The sequence below is a fragment of the Pelodiscus sinensis genome, chromosome 13, assembly GCF_052426305.1.
Source record: "Pelodiscus sinensis isolate ZL-2025 chromosome 13, ASM5242630v1, whole genome shotgun sequence".
In the NCBI taxonomy this organism is placed as follows: domain Eukaryota; kingdom Metazoa; phylum Chordata; order Testudines; family Trionychidae; genus Pelodiscus; species Pelodiscus sinensis.
In genome coordinates this window covers 39,550,973-39,563,878 of record NC_143064.1, presented here as the reverse complement: position 1 = coordinate 39,563,878, position 12,906 = coordinate 39,550,973, and the positions used below count along the sequence as shown (strand labels likewise).

The 12,906-nt window shown below is 38.2% G+C and overlaps 1 protein-coding gene across 7 annotated transcripts in view; it reads right to left on the bottom strand.

The window, feature by feature from the left end:
- The window catches only part of PCDH11X (protocadherin 11 X-linked), a 1,122,530-nt gene that overhangs the window by 1,029,957 nt on the left and 79,667 nt on the right, over positions 1 to 12,906 (bottom strand). The gene's annotated exons all lie outside the window — the stretch shown is intronic.

Sequence of the window (12,906 nt, the reverse complement as noted above, 5' to 3'; positions counted from 1 at the left end):
GCAAAACTAGGTCAATGAAATGCTATTTGTTACTGTGAACATTGTTACATAAAACAAACAGCAATAAAGCAGATAATCCCTTATATCTGCTTTCTTATGTTTCCACTTTATAAATGTTGATTTCAGAATCTGAAGAATGGACCCTCCAAAAATACAAGGGTCCTCATGAGAGTATATTGTTCCCACTCTCTGCTCTTCAAAACAAATCTTCCCTACCAGCCCTCCCTCAGCCATACTGGCCTTCCCCTTTCTCCCACACCCAGCTCCTTGATCTTGTTCCCTTGTCAGGCAGCCAAGTCAGCCTCAGCCCACCCAAGCAGCTGGTTTGCAAGCAGGCATCAGCAGTCCATCACTTCCTGGGATGGGCTGCCTCACTTCTACATATGGACCCCAACAGACCACAGAGGTGGAATACAAACTCCACTTCTCTTAATCCACCTCTGAGTTTTGCACAAATAAAACTGAATGACAGCTCTAAGCATTAAAATGTTCTGTCGTCTAATATAGCAGTTCACACTGGCAAGGAAAACTTATCAAAATTATGTCTAAAGAACTACTACCACAACACAAAGCAATCAGTCCTCTTCAGAATCAAGAAAGGATTTGATCCACAAACTATTGGAGACAATGGAATTACTTCTACTCATCTCTGGAGACTTTGTATCAGGCCCCAAAAGCACATTGAAAAAAATTACACAAATGGTCTGTGGTGCTTAGTGCTCCTCTTCCTGCTTCAAATATTTAAAGCTTTTACTGGGGCACAAATCTAGGACCAGTTGTGATGACCTAAGAGCTACTATGTACTGACCCAGAAGATGAGCTCCTAAAGGGTTCAGTCCTATAAATACTGAGAGTCTTGTCAGATAATGTCCCTACTGGATACTTGCCATTGCCTTCAATGGGAGTTGTGATTTTTTTCCTTTGGTAGGTTAAGCAGTGTTTTTAGTGGTTGATCTCACCCCCTGAAGTTCACAAGTGACAACCTTTACTGTGCTGGAAAATCAGCAACAGGGCATTTCTCACTATATTAAAGTAATTCTAAATCAGATCAGAGCTGATTCTACACAAGTTGCCAGTGTTCCTCTCTCAAATACTCTGATATTCAGTGAAACCTAGTACATAGGATTAATACTAGAACAGGGTATGAATGTGTTTCAAGGAGAAGGAGAAGACCAGTCAGTATCACTCCACTGTGTTGTGAGCTACAATATATACAAACCCAGATGCCTGAAAGCCCCAGACTTGTGGGGGAGGGAAAATGACTATCTTTAGTTTCAGTATGGATGAATCACTCAGTAGAGTAGCACGGCTACATTTCTATCAGTAGAGTAAGATACAGGAAAATTATAAAATGTAGGCGTCTCCAGTTGCGGAATAAAATGTGACACTACATCAATTTACACAATTTTGCCACTGCTGGGAGAAGAGTCTGCTTCTCTGCAGCTCTTGACCTCTGACATCTGGGACAGCCGTCCAAGGGCCAGACACTCAGCTGGCATCAATTTAAAATTAACTTCAATTTACAACAACTAATGATCCAATCCACTACACCCACCTTACCAACTCAACTGCATCTCTTCTTAATGTTCAAAAGCATATACAGAGAGAGAGAGAGGGGTAGGTGTTTCTTTCCTTTCTTTCCTTCCTCTCCTAATTTTATTCTCCTTCTGTTATACCTGATGCCATTCTATAAATTTCAGCCCAAAATGCTCTACATGGAAGATGCATCCCTATCAACCGCTTTGGGGTAACTCAGGGTATGTCTACACTACCCTCCTAGTTCGAACTAGGAGGGTAATGTATGCATACCGCACTTGCTAATGAAGCCCGGGATTTGAATTTCCCGGGCTTCATTAGCATAAGCGGGGAGCCGCCATTTTTAAATCCCCGCTGCTTCGAACCCCGTGTAGCGCGGCTACACGGGGCTCGAACTAGGTAGTTCGGACTAGGGTGCCTATTCCGAACTACCGTTACTCCTCGTGAATAAAAAGTAGCGTTTAAACTACTGTCAAGGCCTCAGAATGGCATTATATTCTTTAAATATTTTGGGTGTACAGGAGAGCACCATAAACACCAAAAACTGCAGTAAACATACACAGAACTGGTATCCGTGGGGCAGTATTTTTAACCTTATTGGTTCATTTGTGAGCAAAGGGATTACAGAACTAACTCAAGGCTTAACCTCCTGTGAATTACATTCCCTGTGGTAAGATTGCTTGTGAAACCAGGAGGCTAAAAAATATGCAGGTAATTATAATAAATATAATAAAATGTATACATACATACACACATACTACAGACCTCTGTATGTATAGATTATACTGAACAACCTTATAATTATTAAGGTAAAACTGTTACTCTGTCCTTAACTCACCTAGCCATACTGCAGTTCTAAACACAATATAAATTATTATATCTTACACCACAAGCTGAAATGCAGTAATCTAATCCTGGAGTTTCAGCCTAAATTTGGAAACTCTTAGATGCTGTTATTATTTTTCAATTTAAATTACATGTTACATGGTTTTCATTAACAATTTAATATACTTATGGTAACCTCATAAACCATGACATGCATTGATAACTGTTGATGAATAATACTTTGAATGTGAGACATGCACAATTGATTCTTTAGATCTGATTCTCTTCTCCCTTCATTGTAAACTAAGACTAATTCTGCCACAGTCAATAAGTCAGATTCTCTTTGTGCGATCATTTTCACTAGTGCAAGAGGTATAAAAGAACACCATGCTGATTTGGGAGTGATTGATATACCGTGTGTAAATAATGTATAAATAACTAAAGAAGGTACAAGGAAGAGCTGATCAGAAAATGCAATCTCCATCTAGTCAAAGTGGAAAATTCTGACATTTCAAAATTGGGATGAAGAGTCAAAACTTTTTTTTAAAGTGGGCCAAAAAAATCCTTAAAATTTTGATTTGCCAACATCAAAACAACCTTATCCCACATTTTGTTTAAACAATTTCAAAATGTTGTAATATATACACGTACATATTACATTTAATTATACATTTGTCAAAACAAAATGAAGTCAAAACAAAGTAACACATTTTGATTTGGAATAATTTCACATTTATTTGTTAAATTTTGTCAAAAGCACCATCTTCCAGCAAAACATTTTGATTTTGTTGAGCATTTTTCAACAGGTAACTGCCATCACAAAATTTCCAACCAGCTTTCTGCAAGTTAATGAAAAATCAGGCCCAGTAGAGTTATATGAATGTAAAACGGTTGTAAGGTAAATCACAGCGATGCCTGTACATACTTTGGTATTTTGCCTTTGGACGTAAATTCCACCTCTTTACAGTCACTTTTAGACCCTCCATCCTATACTCACCTGCTTCTGGTTTTTATTAAAAACTAATCAAGTACACACACGCCTGGGCTTTGAATTTTTCATGGAAAACTGTTATCCTGCAGGATGAAAAAGTGACTGATACTGGTTTACAATTCTTTAGCTGTGAAAACAGGGAGTATTCTGAATGCTATCTTTTTTTTCCCCTTCTGAACCAATCAGTATCAGTGAAGTCATGATGCTTTGAGGGGTTTAAAAGTTACAAAATTCAAATTCTCTGTTCAGATATATGAAGCAAGCAGCTCAAGCCATGGGCAGGAACTGCACTTAAAAACAACCTATTTATATAGTGATGGCTGTTCTCTGTCTGTCATTTGTGCTTGGACTGATGGGGGTGCTATGGCAACGGCAACAGAAAGAAAAGAGGAGGGGGAGGTGTTGTCTAGCAACAAAACACAACAAAACACTTGCAAGACGTTCAAGAAATCAGAATATCTCTAATAGAATATTATATGTGGAATAGTTCATTGGCTCTTGAGCATATTTTCCCACCATACGTATAAAACTCTAAAAATGGGAAAACCAGAAACTAAGAATAGCAGGACAAAGGAGACCGGAGAAATGGAAAACTGAGTTAAGCAGAAATTATTAAGAGCAATTGCAGAAGTGGAGCAATGACTGATACTAAAATCGTGAAGATAAACTGATAATGTGATAAGATAAAGGGACAGAGAAGAATAAAAAAACAACGCGGGGATGGGGAGACAAAGCACAGTCACTGTGAGGAGAGTTCTAGATGGTTGAGGGCCAATGGCAAAGCACATACCGCTGCTGTTAATACTCTGCTAGTACCATGACTAAACAGGGGACTTCTGGTCAGTGGTTGCTAACACAGCACCCTTCACCAGCCCCATGGGCATTTCAGCAATTAAAAATGAAAAACAGAAGTGTTTCACACAAGGTATCCTTAGCTTCTGAGATGCTGCAAAGATTACTTGCCAGAGTGCTACACTTATGGCAGTGCTCGTCACCTGAGCAGTGATGGCAAATACCCTATATGAGATAGCAGAGGGGAGAAAAAGGAAGTTATGCATTTGCTCACGCACACGCACTCACAGTTATCCAATACATTGAACCCTCATGCTATAGTTTAAACCATATTATAGTTGAGCTTCACTTTAATAGCTGTTGTTTTGGCATCTCTAATAGTTATGGATACTGTGTGCTCACTGAACTGCAATGCAGAATATAAAGATTAGAAAGCATCATTGGAATTTGATTTTAAAGCGGATCCAAATCTGAGCTCCTTTGAAGTTAGGCCTTAACCGGCTCCCCTTGAAGGCAATACCAAAGCTCCCATTATGCACAGTGGGAGTAAAAGTAGGAGCCCTTAATTCATAGAATTCATGGTACTGATGCAATAATGAAGCTACATACCATATTAAGAGGGCTAAGTAACATTATCTATCAATGTCTGTGTTCAGACTTGACTTGCATTATAAATTAAACTAGATGAAATCTTTACTTAGGCACTAGCTAGCCACAGTTCAAAGTGATGTCAATCTACCAAGAAAGACCAGTGGCTACCATTGGATGCAGGGTTTCATATACAGTAGACTTCCGATAATCTGGAACCTTTGGGACCTCAGTGGTGCCGTATTATCGGATATGCCGGACTATCAGGAGGTACTATAAATTGTTTTTTTTATATATATATCATAGAATCATAGAATTATAGGACTGGAAGGGACCTCGAGAGGTCATCGAGTCCAGCCCCCCGCCCTCAAGGCAGGACCAAGCTCCATCTACACCATCCCTGACAGATGTCTATCTAACCTGTTCTTAAATATCTCCAGAGAGGGAGATTCCACCACCTCCCTTGGCAATTTATTCCAATATTTGACCACCCTGACAGTTAGGAATTTTTTCCTAATGTCCAATCTAAACCTCCCTTGCTGCACTTTAAGCCCATTACTCCTTGTCCTGTCCTCAGAAACCAAGAGGAACAAATTTTCTCCTTCCTCCTTGTGACACCCTTTTAGATATTTGAAAACCGCTATCATGTCCCCCCTTAATCTTCTTTTTTCCAAACTAAACAAGCCCAGTATATATATATATATATATATATATATATATATATATATACACACAGTATATACTGTATATAAAGTGTTCTTAACCCTTTTTATTGTGATGTTTTAGTTTTTTTAACCCTTTTTTACCCTTTTCGCTCGGTTCAGCTGCTGCCACTGTTGCCTTGTGACTCATTTTTTTGCCAAAGCTCACTCACTAGGCTCTTGCCATTTTGATGCCGGACTATCAGGAGTGCCGTACAATTGGATGTCGGACTATTGGAGTTTTACTGTAATACAGGAATATTATGTAGAAGTTTGTTGGTAAAGTTTGTTGCGCTGAACTCCTCTGCAGGACAAGTTCAAAACAGTTTCAAACCAATATTTCTTATGGCAGAACACCCACTAATCGTATCTACAAATGGCTGGTGATATGCACTTTCTGTCATTCAGCAGTATAACCTGAATGTAGTTTAACTTCTGATCAGTATGAACCAATTGTATCTACCTCAGTTCCCACAATCAGTTCTCTTTACTCTAAACCTTATAAGATGTTGTGTCACAGTGTCATACCATGTGCTCAAGACTTTGTACAGTATCTCTGACTCCTTCTGTTCAATGCTGACATTAAAAACACAGCTTTATCAGCTTTATTCCATGGATATGAATTGCTACATTGTTAAGTGGCTGTTTTTCACTAGAAATTAATAACTTATGTAAAAACAATTATTTATATTGTTCATTCAGCTCATAAATTAAACATACAGCCTTCACCTGCATTTCTTATTTCAAATGACAGTTGGAAATCCGGAAAAGTGGTCTCCTAGGTAGCTGAAAAAAGTTCTTCTAGAACTAAGAAGCAAACTAAATTCATACATTCTCAACTATTTACTTACTCTACTTATTTGAAGGTTATTTTTCTGCATAATTCTCACTCTGTCACAATTCCAGGCCATAATCTTTTTTGTAACCATCAATATCCATGAGCATTCACCCAGTTTACAGTGTATTCCATAGATATGCCTTGTTAGAATGACCTCCCTTTCTCAGGGAAACAGATCCGAAGACATTTAATGCCCAGAGGTAGAAATTTAATGCCCAGAGAGCCTGATTTGCTTTTCACAAACTTCCCACCTGTGAATCTCCATTGATTTCACGTGGGCTATATTACTCCTAATTTACTCCTAATGAAAGTAAGATTAGATACCACCAAGGTAGAATAGGGCCCTAAATGCTTATCGCCATTAAAAAACACCAGTCACTATTCCAATGGAAATTCAGAGGAACAAGAGAAAGACTTGGGACTCTTCAGTTGGCTTAAGTTTAGGTATGTATTTAAGTCATTCCAAGGCCTTGGCTCCTCCAGGAGCATTGCGTTTCTGGGTTTTGGTTGGCCTCACTCTTTTTCCTGTAGGAAGAGGATAACAACTCCTCCCATTTACTCATGGCAGGGAAAAAAACAAGGGTGATGTCTAGTAATTGCTAAATTCACACATTCAAAACTTGGAAAACAACACTGAGTTTCTTTTGCTAAATGATAGTGTTTCAAATATTAAAACTGACCTAATGTGTGGGGCGGTAGCGTCTGAGGAATTGCACGTCTTATTGATAAGATATAAAAATGAAATAGTCATGAACATGTCACAAATGGGCAATGCTAGTCTGTAATCAACTATGCTCTATCCATATGCATCTGGTAGGCTCACACAGCGGGTCCCCACCATGCTTTTTATTGTTCTACTTTAATCAACATATAGCAGAAATCCTCTTCCCGCTGAATCTACAGCTCCAAGTTTGGGAAAATGCTGAGAGAAATATTTAAAAAATGCTATGACTGTCACTTATTTCCGAAAATTGTAATCACATGCTGCATTAACTTTTCATATAAACTGGTAACACTGGGAAATAGAGGGCATTGCTATTAGCAATGAAACAGGTTTGCACCAGTGTTGAATATTAGATATATGGAATGAGAACCGAAAGCATGGAGGAAAAGGTGAAGATCTCCCTGCTGATGAGATGTCTATTTCAATTTACTTAGATAGAAGCACTGCAGTACATGGAAAAAAAAAATCTATAATGCAGCTAAATGCTACAGCTCAGTGGTAAGAAATGACACTGTAATAACAATTAAAACACATGAAAAACAATGTGCAGTGCATTGCACAAATAATCAGAAAGTAGCACCAGACAAATGCTAGGAAATTATGTCTCATCTAATCTAAAAATACATTTTTGCATCACGATGTGGTGATTTTTTTTCTTCTATATGCGCATGGCAAGAGAATCCAATGCCAACATACAAAATGAACATACCTAAGTTGTAGACCTACTTAAAAATGAAAGTAAGATTACATACCATCAATTTGTCTCCATATCTTAGCAATGAGTAGAGTCAGGATTGTCCATGTTATAGCTAATGCATTTTGCATTAGCACATTGCATCCAGGTAATACTAATCATCATTGAATGTATAGAAAACAGATACATTAGTATCCATGAAATAATTCACTAGAAATTTCTGAATCTGGGAATGGGGGTATTGTTTAGGAGCACAAATTATTTTACGTAACTGGCTATTACCTACCTGCTAGATAAAGTCTGGTTGAAAGTATTCTGTCACTTCTTTACAGAAATGGCAACTTTTCTTGTTTTCAGTGTGGAAACAATTCTTTGCTGGACGTATCCCTGGTCCAAAATCCAGATATGTTCCAATTGCGCACAATAGGAGGTGTCATGCACAAAACACGTTGTGGCTCCAAGAAGGAATAGCTGGTTTGCAGAATCTAATAAATGCTGATGAGACAGTATTCTGATGGTGGACTATGGGATTTCATGTCCATTTCTTTGACTTGTGTGTATTTTATACAGATGTTAGCAGGATTTCATTTGAAATTAGGCAGATTTGGGGCCTATCGTACACAAGTCCCTTTGATTAATAGGTCTTATTAGTAAAGACTGAAATCTGGATTATTCTGTACTGTGTGGGGCATATATTTGTGTGTTGTGAGACAGTGCTGCTTTGTCCCTCAATTCTTAGTGATGATAATGATCAATTTATGGAGAACTTGACCCAGATGGTACATGACATGTATATTTGGTGAATAGTGCTAATGTATCTTAGACAATGCTTGAGCGTTGGGGCCCAGTGTCTTAGATTGCATTCTTTATTTTCACATTCCTATTAGCCTTGATTTGGGAAAGGTGAGAGAGAACTGAAGGAACACAGCTGCCTCTGATGTATTTTGATATTTAGTTATGACCTACTAACAAAAAGTGCAGGCTAATTCCTTAGATCTAGATTTCCCATTTCTTTGTAAATAGGAACACATTTGAAGGACTTCTCAGAATTATGATTACCTGATGGACAGCACAGCAGGCTGCTGAACTAGAAGCTTTTCCCCCAAAAGCTTCATGCAGAAAACGTATACATCTGAAATAATGGGTTAGGCTTTAGCTGGGCAAGAACTTCCAACAGCAAGCCCCAGTCTTATTGGCATAATAGTTCGCCATGGTTGAGGCCTCTCCTTAATGGAGAGCTATAAGCCACAGCCTTGTCAGATTATTGACTTTTAGAAGTCCAAATACTGCCTTCTGGCCTGGAACGAGCTCCTTTATATTTGAAGATCCAGATTGTGAGTGGAAGTCTCCTTACAAAGCATTTGCACTTCCATTTACATTTACATCCCCACTATACTGTGGACTAGCTGTCTGTTCCTCTCCACAACTGGCAGCTCAAATGCAATCTCCAGGGGCCAGCTAGTCTTCTGAAGTCCTTTGCAGTGAGGGAGAGGGAGGTTAATCTTGCAAATTTTTGGCAGGGGAGGAGAGAAATCAAGGTATATCCACCCCATTACAATTTCCAATCACAAAAACATTTAAAAAAAACCCTCAAATGCTCCAGAACCATTTTTTCTTCAAGATAATATTTTTCAAATTGGTATAATAATTACAATCAATGGGCTTGGTTGGGTCTCCGGTGGGAGGAAGTTACGGGCAAGGCAAGAATCTGCAATGTTTCCTTCCCAACTTTTTTCCCTCATTGTTACACTGGTTGAGGTGGGAAATGATATGGGACCTGCAATCCAACATTTCCCAAGTAATGCTCCAAAAGCCAGAGTCACTTGGATAGTGAACTTTTGCTCGCACACCAGATGATGCTCGCAAAATTCTCAATCATATTTAGTGTGGCACCAGGCATCCTGACTACTGCTTCCCTCCTAAGGCACCCCTGCTCTCAGCTCTACCTTCACTCTCCTTACATGTCTCAATCCCATGTGAAAACTCCACTTCTGGAAGAGAAATGGTTGTCATAGAAATAGCTGACTTCCCTTTGTGCCTAGGAGCTGGGCACGCCATTCAGAGGGTTTCCCCCTCAGTGCTCTATGGCTATGCTTTCAGGCTCCAGCTGTCTCCTGATAATTAGCAATGTCAATGTGTAGTCAACTATACTATTAACCACTAAGCCTAGGCTTATCAGTTATTCTTGTCAACTACATGCATTCCCCCCCCCCCCCTGCTGCCTCTGATACAGAGGCAGCAAGGGGGGAAGCAGGAGCCAGTGCTGGGGGGGGAGCTTGCTTAAAAGCTGGTTCCCCCAGAACTGGCTCCGTGGTGCTGCTTGCCCCCCATCCCTGCTGCTGCCTCTTTTCCCCCAAAAGCTTCATGCAGAAAACGTATATATCTTTGTCATTCTGTGTGAAAATCTTGTTACGACAAGAATTAGATATTCTTTATATTTATATTCTGTAATTCTAGCTGAAACCACAAAATCTGGTAAATTCTCACTCATTGTATAGTGTTCCTTCCCAACAAGAAAAAGGACAGAAGATTTGCTCTCCTGGGATGAAGTCTTAGGATTTGTGCATTAGATTTCAATTTCCAGCCTCCTAATCAGAGCTTTAAGATGTTTGCTAGCTGCATCCTTTTTTTTAATCCTCTCCTTTTAAATTATGTCTATTTCCAATTAATCTTATTTCTGCCTATCCCCAGGATAACATCTATCCCTTTACATACCTCACTACCTTGAAGGATAACCTCCCAGAAGCTAACATAATCAACCTCAAAATAGGGAACAAAACTGAAAATCAAGGAAGATTGGTGAACCTTAACTAGATACACACGTACAAATGAGCAATGTGGCTATCTAAAATAGGATTAGGAGATTACAGTTAGAAAATAGTTAGAAAAATAGACTTTAATATTTGCTTCTTTTTCCAATCTCCTTAAGACTATTTTAGATTTAATATATTTTGTGCCATTTCCTACCCTAGTTGCAATTTTGTCAAACTGGTGAATCATGGGCCCCACCCAATAAGCTTTAAACACAAAAGTAGTCTTTACTCATGTAAATACGTCCTTTAATAACAATGGAACTACCTACGCTAGCACAGGTATCCAATGTTGGATCCTAATATTGTGTCCTTTTATTTTATTGTATTGTATATTTCATGAGAAGTAAAATAGTTCAGACAATTTTACATTAATCTTTGTGAGCATTTTCTCAGAAAAAAAATACATTTCACACTCAATCCATTTCCCCTTAAAAACAAGCGTTCGAAGTGCACAAACAGTCAAACAGGACAGTTTAACAGCAACCCAGTTTGTTGGGGATATTTTAGGTAAGAGCTTGAAATGTTTGCTTGAAAAGGAATAATTTCCAAATTCTAAATATTCTTCTGCCAGTTTTTACATAGGCTTAAATGTAACTTAATTGAAAAGATAACTCAAACTAGTAGGTATTTGTCAAGGGCCTAATACATAAACTGTCTCCCTTCTTCTTGGCTCATGACTACTAAAAAACTCACTCCAATAAAAATTCAGCTCTACACTCTGAGTCTCTCACTTCCCAGCGCTTAGTGATTCTTCTAAAAAATGTGACCAATTTTCCACTCTTCACACTTGTCCTAACATATTTACATATGGTGCTCATAGAATACACTGTATACTATGTAGTTTGAATCCAATCTTGCAAGCATTTAAAGGAAAATCTACTCACTCCATGAGTAGTCCTGTTGAATACAAGTACATTACCCATGAATAAGAGCCTATAGAATCAGTCTCCTAATTTCTTTCTGAATGTGTACAAATGCTGTCATTAGTGAAACGTTTTGTGAAATTTTGTTCTATTAGTTCTACTGAAATACAAAATCTGTTGCAGTGCAATGGGGCCATTTAATTATACAGCAGATTCCTCTAACAAAAGTGGCATAACAACAATAATATACTCAGTAACAAAGAAATGATACCATGCAGTGCACTGGTTGTGTGCGCTTTTTTTTTTTTCAATTGATATAAAGCTAGAAGCTGATCATTTTGCACATTTTATTAAACATGCCGTGGCACTTTTCATATGAATAGACATGTTAGTAACAATATCCTGCCCAAATTCCAAGCACTCACAATCTGCCCTACTTAAATTCTCGTAGTTCCAGTTGGATACATTATTCTTCGTTCACTTTCACAAAACCACTTAAGTACAGTATTGCTTGTAGATTATTTCAATGGTGTGAGAAGCAACCCCTATACTTACACTCTATGGAGCACTTTGGGGATCTTGCAGGATAAAAGGTGCTGTGCATATATAAAAGTATTATTAGCTATAGCAGCTGCACTATTGTGTGGTTTTAGAAAAAACATGTACCCTGACCAAAAAGTTATCTTTTTTCCTATTAATCATAGAAATAAACCACAGAAGAACATGGAAGACACAGTTTGTTATACAAAGTTACTTATACTATATTAAATATTATACTATACTTATACTATATTGACAGTGTTCTTTTACTAATGAGAAGAGAAAAAGTTACACAGTGCTTGATTGTGCTTCAACGAAGTTAATGGAAGTTCACCATTGACCTCAATGGGAGTAAGATCAAGCCTTTTCTTATTAATTCCCCTCTCACAAATTTGCAGCCATTTACTAAGCAGCTTTTTAATTAACAGTACTAGCTGAGCTATATGGGTATCCTTTTGTTAATATGAGTCCCAATTCTATCACCCTTTTTCATCCTGAAAATGACAGGTAGTCCAAAGAGACCCCATTAGTCTGCACAGAGAATCTGATCAAATGTCCTCTGAGGACAGTGGGAAGTCTCACATTGACTTAAATGGGCATTGGAACTGACCTAAAGGAACTGTACATGTTTTTGTTTATTTAAAACACTGTGAATTGTTCAAAATGTAAGCAAAGATTGCAAAATTAAGTCATATATTAGTAAAAAGAATACCTACGTATTCATGAATGTAACTTAATTGTTATACTAAGCCACCTCATCATCTTTCAAATCCCTCCTTAAAACTTACAACGTTTACAAAAATCTTGACATGTTAGGCATCTGGTCTACTGTGACCACTTGCTTTACATGCTGACCGATATCATTTCACTGTTTCTTTGTGACCCAACCCATCTGTCCATTTTATAGCCACCTGTTTTCTACTGTCTGACAATTAGGCTACATCTACACTATGAGGTGTCAGTGTCATTCCCTCACACATGTTCACACACACACAGACAGT